This window comes from Pelodiscus sinensis, chromosome 4, assembly GCF_049634645.1.
Source record: "Pelodiscus sinensis isolate JC-2024 chromosome 4, ASM4963464v1, whole genome shotgun sequence".
In the NCBI taxonomy this organism is placed as follows: Eukaryota; Metazoa; Chordata; order Testudines; family Trionychidae; genus Pelodiscus; species Pelodiscus sinensis.
In genome coordinates this window covers 87,824,195-87,843,139 of record NC_134714.1, presented here as the reverse complement: position 1 = coordinate 87,843,139, position 18,945 = coordinate 87,824,195, and the positions used below count along the sequence as shown (strand labels likewise).

Genomic DNA, 18,945 nt, shown 5'->3' with positions numbered 1-18,945 from the left:
AAATGTTAGTATTTTTATATTCCGGGTGCTCCATATTTACTAAAATCAGTGTGTCAGTCTTTGGTCCTGATTCTTTATTATTTTTCACCCAGTGTAATTTTTCATCTTAGTGCCTACCAAATGTAAAACACTGTCACACCATAACAGTAGCGCTGTTAACAAAGATGTGAATAACTGCACGATATGCCACAGAGAGAAGAATAAGGCATTGTGTTTTTAGACACAAGTGGAGGAAATGGGGATATGATTCATTGAGTGCATATTATTTATTGTCATTGATGGGCAAATAAAGCACAACAAAGAATCAATACCTGAACAGGGAAGTAGTAGAAACAGGGCACAAAGATCTAGCACTGGTGGCCAAGAGGATCATGATGTGCCAGATCCAAAGGTTTGGTGGACTGGCTCTAGCTCATGGATTGTATTTTGCTTGTTCCTGCTGGGAATTAAAGAGACCAAGAAAAAACACCCTGCTTCACTTATTTCTCTTTTAAGAAAGGTTATCTACTTTAAAAGTCTCAATCACTCTGGGAGATAGGACAGTATGATTACATGTAGTGTTTTCAACTATAAAGAAATCTAGTGAAGACTAAACACTCTAGCCTAGTGATGGCATAAAATCTCAAATCAGATAGAAAATATGTGAAAGGGGAATGGAGAAGGGAGCTGATGATATTCAAGTGCCTAATTCTTCAGCTGGATCCAGTGATACAAGTGGTGCGAGGAACAGTGTTCTGCTTGGGGTCAAGTGTCTAAGTTAGAAGACTTCATTATGGGATAGAATCATAGAACCGGAAGAGACCTCAATAGGTCATTTACGTCCAATAATCTGCAGTGAAGGCAGGACTCATTAGTATCTAGACTAGTGGTCCCCAACCTTTTGGGGCTGCTGGGCGCCCGGGGGCGGGGCCATGCATGCGCCGTGCTCCTGGGGGCCGGCACCGGCACGTGCCGTGACCCCAGGGCAGGAGCCGTCCATGCATCTCGTGCTGAGGGCCAGCACCGGCATGTGCCACGACCCAGGGCAGGGACCGTCCATGCGCCCGGGGCTGGCACTGGCATGTGCCACGACCCCGGGCAGGGGCCGCCCATGCACTATGGGCCGGCACAGTGCATGTGCCACGTGCCCAGGGGCAGGGCCAGCCCAGATTGTTCGGCAGGTGCACATAGATGGCCTGGTGGGCGCCATGGCACCTGCGGGCACTGCGTAGGGGACCACTGATCTAAACTATCACCGAAAAGTGTTTCTCTAAACCGCTCTTAAAAACCTCCCATGATGGATATTCTACTATCCCCTTAGGCAACTTATTTCAATGCTCAACCACCTTGACAGATAGGAAGTGTTTCATAATGTCCAAACTAAACTGTTCTAATTACAATTTAAGCCCATAGCTTCTTGTCCTGTCCTACTGGAAGATAAAATCCTTCAAATAACCTTTCATGTAGTTTAAGACTATTCTCATGTCTTCTCCCACCTCTATCGTCTCCTTTCCAGACTAAACAAACCCAGCTTTTTCAATCTTCCCTCATAGCTCATGTTTTCAAAACCTTTAATAATTTTTTGTTGCTTTTCTCTGGACCTTCTCCAATTTGTCCACCTCTTTCCTGAAACGTGAAACCTAGAACTGGAAACAATACCTGATTTGAGGCCTAATCACCACGTAGTAGAGCAGAATTACTTCTTGTATCTTACTTACAACACTCCTGCAAGTAAACCTAATGTAAGGGGTCTGTTACCCCTTACTAAAACTCTGTGGGAGTTTTTTGGTTTATCAGCTTCAGAAGGGGAAGGGTTCATGAGACTGACAGACCCCAGAGACAATGGAAAGCAGTCAACACTCCAGCTCAGCCTGACTGACAGGTTGTAAGTGGGGATTGTTCTGGCTCTGTCTCTGAACAAACAAGCTGTGTGCAGAAGAGGTCCTGCAAAGACAGAGAGCTGAAAGAGGAGTACAAGAAGAAGTCCTGCAGCGACAGAACCAGACACAGACAGGCCAAGCAGTGCAGACCCTGTGTTGAGCAGCAGACTGGCAGTGCTCAGAAAGCCAAAAGGAACAGAGAAACAACACAAGGAGCTGGAACTGGCCAAGCAGCATAGCCTGCAGCTGGATGTGGTGAGCTACTGGGACCTGCAAAGTGTGGGGAAAGGCTCTGGACTGGGAGAGGGGTCTGGCCACTTAGAGACTGAGGCTGTGTGGTCACTGCCAGTGCAAGCGTGTCCAGCCTGCAGCCCCTTGCAGCACATCCAGGGCTTCTAAGGAAGAGACTGTGAACTGTCCTTACACTCTGCAGACTGCTGTGTTGATGTCCCTGTGCTACAGAGCAGGGCTGTGTGTTCTCATTTAACCATTCTCATTGTTTCTTATTCTATTCTCTTTAATCAGTTGATGTTTAATAAATTGTATTTGCTTTGAACCTTATGAAGTGGTCACTGGGCCAAGAAGGCCTGCAGTGTAAAGAGAGCACCTCGGAGTGGGGACACCCTAACTCCTGCCCCTAGTGACTACAAGGTCAGGGATTAAGCCCCAGGAAACCTGGGCCCAGCCTTGTTGGGGTTTCAAGGGCTCTGCTACTCAGGAGAGTGGAGGGGGAGCCCTCAGGATCAGGGAGCCGTGGGGTAAAGGAAGTGGGAGCGGGGACTCAGATCCTTTCGCTGGTTCATTTCACCGGGGTGTATAGAAGCCAGGAAAGTTCCCCACAAGAGCGGGACCATTCCCCCGCTTACACTGAGAAGGTGGTTTGCTTTTTTTATGCACCAGTGTTACACTGTTGACTCATATTTAGCTTGTGGTCCACTGTGATCCCTAGATCTTTTTCTAGAATATTCTTCCATAGACAGTCATTTCCCATTTTGTATGTGTGCAACTTTTCCATCCTAAGCGGAGTACTTCACATTTGTCCTTATTGAATTTCTTCCTATTTTACCTCAGACCAATTCTCCAGTTTGTCCAGAGCATTCAGAATTTTAATCCTAGCCCTCAAAGCATTTGCAACCAGGTTGGTATGGTCCCCAACTTTAAAAGTGTACTCTCTGCCATTATTTAAGTGACTGATGACAACAATGAACAGGATGTAGAACTGACCTCTACGGGACTTCACTTGGCATGGACTGTGAACCACTGATGATCAAAAGCCTTACTAATGTCAAGATATAGCACATCTATCACTTATCCTCCATCTACAAGGCTTGTCACTCATCAAAGAAAGCTATAAATAAGGATAAGATTTTGTCATGGAGGTCACAGAAGTTAGACTGAATTGCCAACCTCTTATCCTATCCTCCCCCATCATAAAGGCTGTTTGTCAGGGTTTTTTTTTTTTTTTTTTTGGGGGGGGGGGAGAAAGAAAGAAGTTCCATGCACATTTGAAAATCAAATTAATTAGGTTTCTGTTTAGGACCAGGTCTTGCAGTCCCTAGATATACTAAACTCCCACTCAATCTAGTAGGCCTTTTGCCTGAGAAGATGTAGCATTTCCTTCCGCACTTGGGTTTATTAGCAGGGTTTCCACTTGGCCCTTTTGAACTAAAGGCACAGACTTGACCTCCACTATTGGGTAATGGTAGTAAGGTCTTATACTCAGTGACTAGCCACCAGAAGGAGACATGGCAAACAGTGAGCATGTCATATAATCCTGCATTCTTCAGGTCTTGAAGGCAAATTCCTGCATTCATGAGGAAGTTTTTAATAAGTACTGCCAGTTTTCCCATTATCTGACTAAAAACTCAAAACATAACTAATACAAAGGATTGTCAAGAAGTTGTCCTTAATGACTTATTTAAAACAATTAAGATTTTAACCTAGTCGAGGTAAATGTTAAACTGTGTTTTCATATAGTTATCTTATTTACTAAAGCAGCAAAACGGTATGATGGTAGGGTGCAAATTGAAATAGTTCTAGCTCTTGAAATCTCTTTTATACTTTGTGTTCAGGCTCTCTTAATATTGGGCTGCTTGATATCAAAGTAAGCCACTAATTAGAATGAATCTGCATGATTTTGTAATCCTTTTACATGCAGTGCACTTTGTTGCATGGCTGAACTGAGATTAGGCTGTAGCACTAGCCACACTTCAGTTTGATGCATTTTACACTTTATTGTACAATGCAGAACACATTGCTTTATTTCCTCCCCCTCTACAATAGGCAATAATTAATGTCATTTCTTTCCTTTAAATAGTACATTTTAATTTGCATTAATGAAAATATATTTCAGAATTTTTTTTTACATGGTGGTATTTATTTAGCATCAGGACCAATTCAGGCATATCAGGACCCTTGGCAAACTCTCCTGATAGAAGTTACCCTATATAATAATTATTTCTCCTATGAGCTGTTTATTCTTCAAACTGTAGGGATAGGGTGAGTTAATTAGCAGTTGCCTGGATGAAATCGGAAGATCCTGGTTTGGGGGTGGGGGCTGGGCCTTAAAGAAGCAAATGAGTACATATTGCCTTTCCTTCTGTGCAAATGTCCCCTTCTCATGTCTTACTGTGTGTCATTCATTACACTGAACACTGCACACACTTGATCAGAGTTGACTTCATTCCGTCCTACAAGGCTCAGAAGAACGCTTTACACCAGGTAGTGAGGAGCTTAACAGGTACCACACAATGCATCTCATTCTGTTGAGGTCCCTTCCAAGCTGGTGTCTTATGGCTGTGTCTAGACAACATCCCTTTTCTCGAAAAAGGGATGTAAATTAGACACTTTGAAATTGCAAATGAAGCCGGGATTTAAATTTCCCACAATTCATTTGCATAATGGATCCAAAAGATCCAGTAGGAAATTTAAATCCCAGCTTCATGTGCAATTTCAAAGTGTCTAATTTACATCCCTTTTTCGAGAAAAAAAGATGTAGTTTAGACACAGGCTATAACCAGTGAAAACTAGTTCTCACGCATGTTAGAAACACAATTTGATTAAATTACATACTTAAAATAAAAAACAAATGGTTGTCAATAGATTTCACTTCAACCAGAACACACCAGTCCTTTATCTCCCTCATTTCTAGATTAATATTTATCTGCTCTGTCAGGGGAACTGATGCATGACCACAGAAGCAGAGGGCTGGAAGAGACCTCAGGAGGTCATCAAGTCCAACCTCCTGCTAAAAGCAGGGCCAATCCCAACTAAATCATCCCAGCCAGGGTCTTGTCAAACCAGGACTTAAAAGCATCTAGGGATGGAGATTCCACCACCTTCCTAAGTAACCCATTCCAGTGCTTCACCACCCTCCTAGTAAAACAGTTATTTCTAATATCCAACCTAGACCTCTGCAACTGCAACATGAGACTTTTGCTCCTCATTCAGTCATCTGTCACCACTGAGAACAGCTTCTCTCAAACCTCTTTGCTCCACTCCACCCTCAGGTAGTGGAAGACTGCTATAAAATTCCACCCCCACTTTTCTCTTTTGTACACTAAATAAATCAAAATCCCTTACCCTCTCCTCATAAATCATTCTTCAGCTCCCTAATCATTTTAGTTGCTCTCTGCTGGACTCTCTCCAATTCATCCGCATTCTTTCTGTAATGGGGCCCCCAGAATTGGACACAGTACTCCAGATGTGGCCTCACCAGTGTCAATTATAAGGAAATAATCACTTCCTTAGATCTGCTGGCAATGCCCCTAGTAATGCACCCCAATGTGTCACTAGCCTTTTTGGACTCTGCACTTATCCTTGTTGAATCTCATCAGATTTCTTTTGAACCAATCATCCAATTTGTCTAGGTATCTCTGGACCAGGGCTGAGCAAGAAGAGGCCTGGGAGCTGGATCTGGCCTGCCTAACACTTTGATCCAGCCTATGGACTGCATCTGGCTGCTTTCTATTTATTTCCTGGTGACTGTGCCACCAAATTTCCAGGTAGTGGCTCAGGGAGTAGGATCCTGTTTAAACGGCTCACCTGTCAAATCACCTGTCAAAGACTCCAGGATCTACCAGTAGATCCCGATCCACTGGTTGGTGATCACAGCTCAAGCGCTAGACAACTCTGGGGGGAGGTTAGTCCCCAGCCCTGCCCCTTCCACCCCCTTCCTGTGAAAATTATTGTCTACCCCAGATCTGAACTCTAGCCCTACTCTCCAGCATGTCTACTTCCTCCCCTAAATAAGTGTCACCTGTGAATTTGCTGAGGGTGCAACCCATCCCCTCACCCAGGTAATTAATAAAGATGTTGAGCAAAACCAGACTCACAAACTGCTCCTTGAGGCATTCTGCAGACCACCAACCACACATTGAGCTGTTGATATCTACCCGGTGAACCTGACAATCTAGCCAGCCCATTTATCCAAACCATACTACTTTAAATTGCTGGTAAGAATACTGTGGGAGACCATATCAAAAGCTTTGCTGAAGTCAAGGTATATCACGTCCACCAACTTCCTCAGATCCACAGAGCCAGTTATCTCATCACAGAAGACAATCAGGTTGGTCAGGCATGACTTGCTCCGGTAAATCCATGTTGACTATTCCTGATCACTTTCCTCTCTTCCAAGTGCTTTGAAATAGATTCCTTGAGAATCCCATGATTTTTCTGGAGACTGAGGTGAGGCTGATCAGTCTGTAGTTCTCTGGATTGTCCTTTCCTTTTTTAAAAAGATGGGCATTGTATTTGCCTTTTTCCGATCATCCTGGACCTGCTGAAATTGCCATAAGTTTTCAAAAACAATAGCCAATAGCTCTGCAATCACATCAGCCAACTCCTTCACCACACTTGGATTCATTAGACTCATCCCCAGGGATTTGTATACATTCAACTTTTCTAAATAGTTCTTAACCTGTTCTTTTTTCACTGAGAGCTACCCTCCTCCTCCCCATATTGTGTTGCCCAGTGCAGCAGTCTGGCAACTGACCTTGTCCATCAAGACAGAGGCAAAAAAAGCACTGAATACTTGAGCTTTTTTGACATAATCTATCACTAGGTTACTTCTACAGGACTATGTAGCACTTTAAAGACTAACAAGATGGTTTATGAGATGATGAGCTTTCGTGGGCCAGACCCAAATGAAAGCTCATCATCTAATAAACCATCTTGTTAGTCTTTAAAGTGCTACATAGTCCTGTATTTTGCTTCAGCTACACCAGACTAACACGGCTACATTTCTATCACTAGGTTACTTCTCTCTTTCATTTCAGTAAGGGTCCCACACCTTCCCTGACCACGTTCTTATTGCTAACATGCCTGTAGAAACCTCTTGCTATCTTTCACACCCTTTACCAGCTGCAATTCCAACTGCGCTTTGGCCTTTCTGATTACACCCCTGCATGCACGAGTAATATATTTATACTCCTCCCTAGTCATCTGACCAAATTTCCACTTCTTGTAAGCTTCCTTTTTGTGTTTTATGCTTGCCAAAGATTTTACTGTTAAGCCAAGCTGGTTGCCTACCATATTTGCTTTTCTTACTGCATATTGAGATGGTTTGTTCCTGTGCCTTCATTAAGACTTTAAAACAACATCCAGTTCTCCTGGACTCCTTTCTCCCCTCATGTTAGCATCCCAGGAGATCCTGCCCATCAGTTCCCTGAGAGGGTCAAAAATCTAGGGCCTATATTTTGCTGCTCTCCTTTCTTCTTTTGGTCAGGATCGTGAACTCAATCATCTCATGATCACTGCTTCCCAGGTTGCCATTCAGATCTACTTCCCCTACTAATTCCTCCCTGATTGTGAGAAGGTCAAGCTAATCTTGGCTCCTGGTTAGTTTCTTCAGCACTTGTACCAGGAAGTTGTCCCCACTAGTCTCCAAAAACTTCCTGGATTGCCTGTGTACTGTTGTATTGGTCTCCTAGCAGATGACAGGGTGACTGAAGTACCCTATGAGAACCAGGGCTTGTGATCTGGAAGCTTCTGTTAGTTATTTGAAGAAAGCTTCATTTATCTCAGCCACCTGATCTGGTGGTCTATAGCAGACACCGACTATGATATCACCCCTGTTGCTTCCACCTCTAAACTTAAGCCAAAGACTCAACAGGCTTTTCTTCCATTTTATACTGGCACTTTGAGCAATCATACTGCTCTTTTACATAGTACAACTCTTCTACATTTTTTCCCTCGCCTGTTCTTCCTGAACGGTTTATACCCTTCCATGACAGTGCTCCAGTCATGTGAGTCATCCCACCAAGTCTGTTATTCCAATTGCATCATAGTTCTTTGACTGTGCTAGGACTTCCAATTCTTCCTGCTTCCTTTTCTTTCTACATCCTCCCCATCCCCTAGTTCCTTATGAACTAGGAGAACACAAACATTTAAAACTCATTATAAATAACAAAACTTCTATGGTAAAAAAAAATCATACTTTGGCTGTCAACTCAGAGTCCCCCTAAGCCCTTCAAGTGGGCTTACATAGATGATCAGAGAGAGTAATAGTTTGAAAGATGTTTCCCCCAGCACTGCTGCTGCTACTTTTTAGCCTTCCTAGGGCTGACCACAGGAGAGAGATAGGAAGGAGAGCACTTTAAGCACTTCACATTTACTTACTTAGTAAGACATGACAGATCTCGGAAGGATTGATTTTTTTGTTTTGAATAATTTGACTTGGCCCATCAGATGCTTTCTGTAGGGTTGCTAAAACCCTCTCTCAGATGCCATGATGATGGACTCAGTATAAACAACTGGACAGCTTATTGTTTAGTGGGATAGGTAACTATTCTTTCTCCCCTAAAGAGAACATTGTCAACATGGGATAAGAAAATTTTTCTTCTGTGAAGCTGATGATTGTTCCTCCTCAGCAGGGACGGCTCCTTGGAGCAACTGAATGCTCTAAACTATGACACTGCCTCTAGACTTTTCTAATTTGAGTGAGGAGACTGGACCTCCTTAAATTAGCTAGAATTGACTAAGGAATAGGAGGCGAGCAAAAGTGGCATAAGATGCAAACTGGGGCTAAGTCCCAAGCATGCATTAGCTAGAAAAGAAAATCTGAATCCACGTTTTAGATTTTTTACGGTAAATCTAACCTGTATTAGAGACAATCTAAAAAAAACCAAAGGTGCTTCTCAGTAGCTTTGCTTTGTGGTTAATTTGTGCATTTATTTCAGCTTGGACAATTAAAAGGATATTTCATTCTGTGTCTAATTCATTCCATTTACAGTGCCTTGATTTGTAACATTGAAGTTTCAAATGCTGTACGGGGAATGTTCATTTAAAATCTAGTTTTCTTTGAAATTTAAAAAGCTATAATGCACACCTTTTATAAATCACAGAAAGTTGTTATAACAAATTAAATTTTAGGCCAAATTTAAGTAGTACATTTTGTTTTATTTCATGAAAACTAGGAATATAAAAGAATTGGAGATTTAGCTTTTGAAGCTTTTCAATGGTTGATATAAAGAGCAGTCTGAAGTTTTAACTTCCTAAAATGGTTTGTGTGTTTTTTCCTGCACATTTGTGCATTACCTGCCACCAACTACTGTTCAGATATTCTAGCTGCTAGCCACAAAATTTGATTTAGTCTAGTTTTACAAAGATAACTTGGAATTTAATTACCTTACTGCTTACTTTCAAATCTTTCATGTTTTAAATATTGTCATGTGATATGGTTATTTTACTCATTTACTTATCACAGTGCTTAAAGGACTTTAATTGAAATTCTCAAGTCTCAGTCTAATGGTTGACTTCCAAGATTGGTTTAAAAGAAAACAACACAAAAATAGGTGTCATCTTAAAATAATGTCAGGACAAGATATTAGTGATTATTAAAATTCTTATCAAAACCAGACATAACTGCCACCATTATAACTAATGCATTTCTTAAAAGAGAATTCAGTATACCCACTTGAAGTGCAAATGCACACGATAACTTCTATGGCATCTTTTTAGTCACAAAGTTGAGCAACATGCCACAAACTGAATACTTCCTTTCCTTCTCCAGAGCCTTTAAAAAGAGATACTAAAGACTATATCTTACTTCAGTAAGAAACTAAACCTATACTAAATTGGTCTTAAGTCCTTTTACAAAAGAACAAGAAAACCATCTTAGACTGAATATATTTAAGTTTAAATTAAGAAAATGTGGAAGATTTCAGTATGAGTATTTTGCCCTGTGGTCCTTCCTAAATAAAAAGGAAAGGGTCTTTTAAGCAGTTTAACTGATTTCAATTGCTGCAGAGGAAAAAAAAGGCACTGTCTCTGTGGTAACCAGAATTCAAACAGGTTCATGCTAAATTACACCTGGAAATGAATTAATGCCACACAGAAACATGAGATGCCACAGAACAGCCAAAATGTATTATGCCAATAGTTATATATACTACTATCCTCATGTAGTAGCTGCTTGTGCATATTTTCACGTGATAAACTCTGCATATTGCCAGAGAAAGTAATCAGTTTATTGATAATGACACTGAGGGTCTTTACTGAGTATGAACAGAGGATAGCTAACATCCCGTGTGCCTGGATGTGATGGACATTTAAGGTGAATTCTCTCTCAGTGATCATGTTCAAAAAAGCTGAAAATAACTAACTGTATCCTAAACTTTACAGACAAACTCCACAAGAAAAGCCAAATAACCTTCCACCATATAGCATTCCAACCAATAAAAATGTCAGTGTTAAGAAGAATTACATTCAAGGTTCTAGTAATGGTCTTTTGCAGGCTTACAGCTTCTTTCTGTGGAAAATTCTTTAAAATTATACTTGGTGAACAGAATATTTAACATACTGCAAATGAAAAAAGTTTTAAAGTATACTGTTGTTGACTTAACAGTGTAATGGACTGTTGCCAAGAATGGAAGCTGTATTCAATTAGCTTACAAACATATGTCTCAATGCGTTTAGAAGTGTGGGGGTGCCATTAAATCTGCTAAAATTGTTTTGCAGATGGAATCTGATTAGCGTGTGAGTCTCTGACACATAATTATGTCCAACAGTATTTTTGCTCATGAGAAAAACAATAGCTAAGCCAACAGTACCTGAAAACTACATACTTGGCTCTGCTGGGGGGGATGTGTTATATTACGTGAGAGGGAATATCTGGGCCCAAAGACGTTAATATAACCCAGTCACAGTCCAACATATAATAGTTTTAAACAAGATATTGGGTTTGGCATGCAAAGACCTCAGCTTGCTTAGTATTGTGTGAAATGTCATTAAAACCCAAAACTTTTTATTAAAGATACAGCAAAGGAAAAAGAGTTCAAGCATTTAAAATGTTTCATTCAACATTTCTTGCTCCCTTTCCTCTGTAGCTGGTTAGAGTTTTTAGAAGGAAAAAACCCCTTGTTTGACAGTCTCTCAGATGGCAATAACTGTTCTTTTGGGTAGAAATAAGCTATTTGAGATGGGCTGCTGCTGTTGAAGTCCAATCCTCAGCTCAAGTGTATTTGGGATTTAGCTGGAACAGGTACGGAAGGGGACATAATTTGAATCTCTCTCTCAGGCCCGAACTGGTCTAGACATCAAACAAAATGTCACCGTGTCATTGTGATGAAGTTCATGTCAGTAGCCTCCATTCTTACTATTCCACCTCCCCACTCAAAGGCTCTTTAAGGTCCAAAAAAGGGAGTGATAGATGAAATGGCCAATCTCCTCATTGTTTGTTCCACCGATTTGGCCTGTTTCCACCAATTTCAACACAAGTTTTGGTTCATTAATTTCCAGACCCACATTTTTCTTGTATAATGGGCACGATCTTTACATAGCCCTTGGATTATATCTGTAGGCTCCTTTGTTTAGATTAATTCAGCCTGTCTCCTTTTCAAATATTTTCCCATAAATATTTGTTTCTCTTGATTATTGTGACTGCTCACAAACTTTTCCATAATCAGGACAGTTAAGTCCAAAGCTGACTGAGAAGAATTACAAATGGATCTCAGAAAATTGGGTGACTAGGCAGCAAAATAGCAGATGCATTTCAATGTTGATAAATGCAATGCAATGCAATGCACACTAAAAAAATATAATCCCAACTATACGTATAAACTGATGGCGTCTACATTAGCTGTTAGTACTCAAGACAGATGTAGGAGTCAGTATGGATAGTTCTCTGAAAGCTTCCAATATGCAGCAGCAATAAAAAAAGCTAATAATGTTGGTAATCATTAGAAAAGGTATAGATGATATAATATTGCTTTTGCATAGATCCATGGTATGCGCACATCTTGAAAACTGAGTGTTGATCTTACCACTTCATCTCAAAAAACATATACTGGAATTAGAAAGGGTACAGAAAAGGGGAACAAAAATAATTAGGATTATGTAATAGCTTCCATACGAGAACACATTAATAAGACTGAGACTTCTCACGTTGAAAAAGAAACAAAGGGGCCATATAATAGAGTTCTATAAAATCATGACTGGCGTGGAAAAGTAAATACTCTTCATAACACAAGCACGACAAGTCAGCCAGGTCTGGTCCACAGTAGGACCTTAGTCTGAAATTAGCTACCCCAGGTCTACTTTCTAAGAGATGCATCCACACTACCAAGCCCATTATTCCAGAATAAGGGGTGCAGAATTCAAACTCTGTAGTCCTGCTTTTCATGAGGAGTAACGCTATTCCTGAACGTGTAAATCCAAAATAACGTTAGCGTAGATGCTGTGGTGCCACTAATTGGAACTAATTTGCCTCCAGGAAGCCTCTTGCAGCTCCCCAGAGTGCATCCTGGGACTCTGAGTCTGAGGTAGGCTCCATTAATGTCAGACTCCATGAATCTCAGACTACATTCGATTCTTCCTCATAGTGAGGACATGGAACTTCAAATTTGTAAAACCGGGTGCCTAGAAGTCAAACTTAGAAAATTCAAAATACCTAGTGTAGTCGTGGCCCCAATTAAATTAATATGCAGCAGGCTTAAAACAACATAAAAAGGAAAGGTTTTTTTATACAACATACATTTAATCTATAAAAACCAATAAAACTCAACTTATGACATTTTTGAAAATCCCTACAGGACTTGCCTTGTACTGATAAGTTATGGCATGAACTATTTACACATATTACTGAATTCAAAATTTTAAATTCAGTGGAAAAGAGAGCTGCTCATCATTGTGCTGCACTCAAGACAAGCTATTTATCCCTTACGTATTCTATTTATTCCTATGTATTCCTTAGAATATAGCTATATTTAAAAAGCCAAATTAATGCTGGCATTAGAGTGGATTTAAAAAAAGGCAAAATAATGTTATGCTTAGTATGATATGTAAAGATAGTCAATTCATATGGCTGTTCAGAAGATCCACATTATAGACAGACAGATCTAGATCTGCTGATTCTATTAACACACACACACACACGAGAGAGATAAATGGTTTAAGCCAGTCACTGCCGAGAGTCAGGAACAAATTTACACTGAGGGCAAATTATTCAGCAATGGATTTTCTGGCATATTCTCTGAAACATTACATGATTAGCTACTACTAAATAGTGGCTGTACAGTGATACATCTAATCACATCACAAATTGAGAAACACAGCTGCAAATATATTAAAGATTTTAATGAAAGTATTATATTACTGCAAAAGTAGGCCCTGATCAAAGGACTATTATCTATTTTACACACAAAAACCTATGTTAAATGGAGAGAATTAAGGATGCAAAGTCAATCACTCTAAAGTTTAGAAATGCAAGCACTGAGGTTGCCTTTGGGCATCTGCATTATGATACAGCCTTTAACTATTACATACAATTTCTTCTCCAGGGCTCTTGCCTTGTTCTGTATAGAGTATTGATCTACTCTTGAGATGAATAGGTTTAGGCAAGTAAAGTAGATTGTTGTCTGTAGGATCCTTGCTTATTTGCTGTAGAATTTGAAAAATGAGTAGTAAATGAGGCAGGGGACTGCAGGAAGAGAAAAGAAGCAGTTAAGGCACTTGACTGCTGCTCTTCAGAATTGGAATTCTGTCCCTATCTCTGCCATAAGGTTCCTGTGCAATACAGGGAAAGTCAATTCAAGCAAACTTCTCACAATTATGAGTTTCTCCCATTTTTGGATGTCTGAGAAGCGACCCGGGGTCTGATCTGTAGAACAGCGGCAACTGAAGTCAATAGGAGTTGTGAACATATAAAGTGCTATACAAAGCTAGGAACTCTGAAAAATCAGCTCTTACGCACCTCAAACAAGGTATCCAAAATCAGTGGATATTCTTTATTTAAATCTCTGGTTCCCAAGTTCCCCATCTGGGAAATAGATATTATAAAATACCATCCCACCACCACATCATACAAGTCTTCAAGATATGTTAATGTCTGTGAAGCATTAAAATGCTAAAGTAATGAGTGCCATAAAAGTCCATGAAGAAATTAATAATTCTATCTTCATGGCAGGGCTTGAAAAGGGTACAGTAAATAAGGTATAGGGAGGCTCACTAAATGAAGGAAAAACAAAATATTGAATAGCTGCACACTGAATGAGTACTGTCCTTCTGCTGAAAAAAGACGGGTTCCTATAGAAAAAAAATCTTATGTGCTCACATAATTAAAAACTATCATAATGTACTCATACAAGGGGACTGCATTAAAGTCACTAGATTGCATTTGTATTCTGATTGCATTTGTATTTCTAACTGAGTGCTTGCTTTTTCAAGCTCAACAATGGTCTTGCTGAGTCACTATCTATGTGAGGATGGTACATGCACAATCCAATCACTAACAGGAGCTGTGAGAAGATGGTGAATGGTCAGAGTGGAGAATGGACTCCTCAGATATTTAATTAAAATATCTCTGATTTTTCACAGGCTTATACGTAGTCAAATTTGGATTTATTGGCATGGCCAGAGGCACTGCCCTGATATAAAAGCCATGCCCTAGCCAAATTTCAAATCTCTATTCTTAAGCTTAGGGTTGTTAAACTTTTTCTAAGAAAGAATGCCAGAATTTGTTTTAAACACGGTCAAATGTCATATTATTCCCTAGACTTGTTCTTGGAAATGACTGAACAGTTTGGCTGAAATCTTTCAAAGGTAATCAGCCTGAAGCACAAACCTGCTTTTAAAAGTTCAACCCAAATAGATTCTGACAAAGTTATAAGTGTCTGAAAACAGGGTCTTCATTGTGAAATTTACTAGGAATTGTTTCTTTCTTCCAAACTGAAAGAAAGAAATGGCATAAAAGGTAGAGCATTAGACAACTCTTCATTAAATTAAGACATGCTCTTAATTAAATTACACGTAGAATGCAATTATATTCATAATAATCAAATTTGTGTTTTAATCCAAAAAGTAAATGCATCAAATTTGAAGTCTAGTCTTCATCCAAAACCAGCAAATATAAGTAGCATCTTAAATGGAAACAGAACTCTACATTTGGTATTTTTATTTTATCCCCATTTATGTAGCACTTATTACTCTATCATGGTTTAATTTGGAAAGATAACTGCATGGCTGCTCAAGCAGTAAATTTAAGAGTAAATGGATTCTTTGGCTGCTGATGGCCCAGTTCTGCTGGTTGCCATAGAAACCAAAGGAGAAATGGTAAAAATAAACAACTTTTGCAATGCTACTTAAAAAAGGGGAACCTTTTCCCTTAACTTTTCACTTGCCAAAACTCTGTTTCCATTCAAACGTGAGCTTGGTGGCCCCCGTTTAAAGTTTTTTTTCCCCTCCTTCTCTGATTCTGTTTTGTCTGAACTGAGAATTTCCACTTAAAGATGGCAGTTGCTAGATGAAAACTTCAAATGCTGGGATGCAAAGAGTTTGGGAGCCAGTAGCAATTACAATATTTTAAACTGGGGGGGGGGGGGAAAGAAGTAGAAAAAAAGCCATTTTATGTTTATTTCTGCCACCCTGTGAAAGAAAGGCAGGTTAGCCAATGGATTTGGACATGGACAACGACACTAGACACCCACATAGAGCTTTCATTATTAAGAGTATTCAACTAATAAATGCCTATCATGAGACCTATGCATAGTAGGGAATACATGCTCTCACTATAGAAGAGATCCTTAATGGACAACGGGAAGCAGAGAGCTTGGTCAAAACATGTTAGTCCTCCAAACTGAAGAGCAGAACATTTGGATAGGGATGGGAAAACTTCACTAAGATTTTCTAGTAAAATAAATGACATAAGGACTGTAAAGACTTGGAGATAAGAATCATCTCTCATTCTTACCACTCTAAAGCAGTAAGTGTACCTTCACCAGAATATAATTGCCGTTTAGAGGCACCTAATGCTGACAGGTGCACATGGTCTCATGCTCAGCATTGATTTTCCAGGTTCTCTGGTCCCATCCACGCTGCTGAATAAAGACAGAACCCAACCTGTGGCTCAGATAGAAATGTACAAGGCACAGAAACTACTCCCAAACTTCTTTTCTCATATCTACACATTATACTCACCTCGCTGGGTGAGTCTCCAGAACATCATAGTTCTGCTAATTCACCTTAAAGACCAGTGAGGGTCTGAACCGTATAAAGTTGTTTTCATTCATTCCTCCTCAGCAGCTCTCCTGTCATAGTAGTTCTTATAGATGGAGTCCAAAAGGTCTCATTCTTGTCTTCTGCTATTTTATGAATGAAGACATCAGAGAAAACAGACTATGGGCTTCTAGTACCAGCAAAAAGCTGAGGACTTTGAATTCTAGCGTTCTTTCACATGTAACATGAACATGCATCAGTCAGATATGACCACGTGGATGAAAGGCAGCCTGCTTACCGTCAAGGTGGATAAGAGAGCAATTAAAAGGAAGGAATACTTTGAAGAACACACTGAAGCAGCAACTTAACAGCTTGAGCATAATGACCCTCTGAGAAAATACAGTTTGCTACTACCTAGTAAAGATTTCTGGGAGGAAAGGAAAACAGAGCTAACTCTTGAAGGGAGAAAGAGACTGTGAAGACAAGAGAGAAAGTGAGAGTACTGACAACTAAAAAGTTCTCTCCCTCTTTTGGAGTTGTAGTTTTCAGGAGACCCCAAAACATAAACCATATAATTTTAAATTATACAAGGCTGAAACTGACCAGTCTTAGATTTAATCCTATGTTTGACCAGTCTAGTTTTTGTGTTTACAGCATGACGTGGCATCTGGCCTCAATAGAAGAAGCTCTGATGCATGCCAACATCAGATCGTAACCTTTCACCTACCAAAAGAAAGTGAGAATACCTTGGCTGCTCCTAAAATATCTGAATGGAGAGCATATCCTTCATCTCATCTACCTGAGAAGGCCTGCAGGAGCTGCAGGGGAGGGGGACAACAAGTATGTGTTACTCCACAGCTAAACCATAAGAATTGAATAAAAACATCCTGAAGAGAAGGGTTAGGGAAAAAAATACCTTTGTGAATTGAATATCAAGTAAATACTTATTATTTGTAATCACTGGGGAACCACAAAATGAAGATTTTCAGAAACTTACATGCCTCTGTCTTTTCTGTCTCTATAAATGAATTAGATTTAGAAACATTTTCCACAGTAAGCTAGCTTATGAAGTGGCTTGCATGAAAGATGTGATCGAACTCGTTGACGGAGAATCTGTAAGCCATGAAATAACCTCCCCAATGAATGCTACCTTTGGGACCGTAGTGTCTCTGAGACCCAATTACAAGACCGATATGCAGAACATATAATTTTGTAAAAAGGCAATTCTTTACAGAATTTACCTTAAACAGAATGAATAAAAGCTTGAAAATTGCAACTAAAATACTTAAAAGGTTGATTTTGCAGTTTCTCTCATGCTTAACATTAAAGTTAAAAATAGTAAAAAAAAAAAAAATTAAAAAAAACCTCTTCTCTGGAATGTATTTCAACCAATCTTACTATATATTTTAGGAATGTGCATCTGTCGGTCTCTCCATCCATCTATCTATGAGTCTGTTTGTTCAAGAACTCTTTCTCCACAGTAAGAGCTGGGACCACCAAATATGGTATGCAGATTCCTCTTATCATAACTTGAAGGAAGGTCAGGGTTTGGGATTTGCTTGTTTCTCATAAAATGGAGCTGGAGGGGTCTGGCAGGAGTGTGTTATACTTCAGAATGACCACAGTGGAGTAGTAAAGGGGCCACAGATGGGAAGCGGGACGGCTATCACCCCATTGGACTAATAGAGGGAAGGGGTGCAGAAAAGGACAACTATCTATCTACTATATATTTCAGAGAATTTGTCTGTATGTCTGTTTGTCCCCCAGCTGGGAGACATGCACCCCTCCCCCCCAGCTGTGCCCGCTGCAACAGCCAAGGACAGGTGCTGCTCACCTGGCCCCAATCTGCTGAGGTGAGAGGGGGCTGGGCTTGTCCTCTTCCACGGAGCAGCCTGCTTACTGAACCCTTCATCCTCAATCCCACCCCAGAACAATTATTTAAATGAAGAAAAACAAAACTTATTTGAGTTAAGGACCCGAGCAACATCTTCTGGTATACTATATGCATCTATCTGGTCTGTTCAGAGACAGTATAATTGGCAACGTCTTGAGTTTAAACATACCAAGCTGTGTGCACATTGAGAAATATATGGGTACCTCACATCTTAATTGAGCATAAAGATTTTGTAGAGAGTTGGCTTTGGGTATTTATTTATATGGTGCCTTATGTATCTTGCATTTAAACTATATAAATGAATGAAGAGACATTAAAGGTTACGGGGAAGAAAATGGTTTAGTGAGAACACATAAGAAAAGATGTTAAACTAGAAGGAGTCTTACAAATGAATTAATATGCTTCCATACAACCAAACTTGTTTTTGTTTAGTACTAAACAATCTTGTACTAAACAAAAAACAACATAAGTGTGTACACACACACACACACACACACACACACACTTATGTAAACTGTCCCTGAGAAACATAGTTAAAGTGATACTGTGTATACGAGGGAAGAAAGAATCAAATAGATGGGGAATAGCACAGGGACACTTAAAAGGGAGAATACATTTTTCACAATTGGAAAATATCAAGCTGTTGGTTATTTACTTAACCCAGTTGGTGATAAATTGTGCTTATTCCTTGGGATCCAGAAGGAAGAGAAATAATTATCTCCCTACTCCCCTCCTTAGGTTTGCAATTTCCAGTCTTGGCCT

At 39.9% G+C, this 18,945-nt stretch overlaps 1 protein-coding gene and 1 long non-coding RNA gene across 13 annotated transcripts in view; one reads left to right on the top strand and one right to left on the bottom strand.

Moving 5' to 3' along the window:
- LOC142829167 (uncharacterized) overlaps positions 1–18,022 on the top strand; it is a 29,196-nt gene extending 11,174 nt beyond the window's left edge. The window contains exon 4 of the long non-coding RNA XR_012903548.1: positions 16,944–18,022. This is a non-coding gene — a long non-coding RNA (uncharacterized LOC142829167). The remainder of the gene's footprint in view (positions 1–16,943) is intronic.
- SHANK2 (SH3 and multiple ankyrin repeat domains 2) overlaps positions 1–18,945 on the bottom strand; it is a 690,873-nt gene that overhangs the window by 145,032 nt on the left and 526,896 nt on the right. The window lies entirely within an intron of this gene.